Genomic DNA, 1,126 nt, shown 5'->3' on the forward strand with positions numbered 1-1,126 from the left:
CAGACACTCAGACACCTCACCACACAGACACCCAGAAACCTGGACACCCAGACACCTGACACCAAGACACCCAGACACTTGACACCAAGATACCTGAACACCCCACCACCCAGACACTTGGACACCCTGCCACTCAGCCACCCCACCACCTAGACACCCTGCCACTCAGATACCCAGATACCCTGTCCCCCAGACACCAAGACACCCAGATACCCCACCACCTAGAAAATGCTCCACCCAGACACCCTGCCACCTGGACACCTGGAGACCCCTCCACCCACAGACCCCACCATGAGGATACCCTATCACAGACACCCTGCCACCCTGCCACCTGGACATGCCGCCACCTGGACACACAGACATCCTGTGACTCAGCCACCTGGACACCATGCCACCCAGCCACCCGGACACCATGCCACCCAGCCACCCAGACACCAAGCTACCCAGTTGCCCCGCCAGTCACATGTGGCTGACTCCCTGCTCACCCTCCCAACTGCGTCGGACACAGGGAACTGGGGTGGGGTCCCAGCACCCCTGGGCAGGCAGTTCCATAGGGGATTACCACCAGCTGTCTTTCACAGAGAGACAGCCAAGCTACAGATCAATCAACCCCTTTCATAATCAAAGGAAAATGAATCAAACCAGATGTCAGTAGTCACCCATGAAATTAATCAAGGCATAAGACAGTAGCACTCTGCTCCTTGGTAGGGATGCAATGAGATGTGTGCCCCTTCTTGGGAGAGTAAGTTAATGATAACACCTCTCCAGAAAGGATTCTGACCTAATAAAACAACTCACCTTAAAAAATGTTGCATACTTGGCGGGGCACGGTGGCTCATGCCTGTAATCCCAACACTTTGGGAGGCCAAGGTGGGAGGATCACTTGAGGTCAGGAGTTCGAGACTAGTCTGGCCAACATGGCAAAACCTGGTCTCTACTGAAAAATACACAAATTAGCCAGGCATGGTGGCAGGCACCTGTAATCTCAGGTACTTGGAAGGCTGAGGCAAGAGAATCATTTGAACCCAGGAGGCAGAGGTTGCAGTGAGCTGAGATCACACCACTGCACTCCAGACTGGGTGACAGAGCAAGAATCCGTCTCAACAACAACAACAAAAAAAAAGCT

The sequence above is a fragment of the Colobus angolensis genome, unplaced genomic scaffold (assembly GCF_000951035.1).
Source record: "Colobus angolensis palliatus isolate OR3802 unplaced genomic scaffold, Cang.pa_1.0 Scaffold291, whole genome shotgun sequence".
NCBI classification, from domain to species: Eukaryota; Metazoa; Chordata; class Mammalia; order Primates; family Cercopithecidae; genus Colobus; species Colobus angolensis.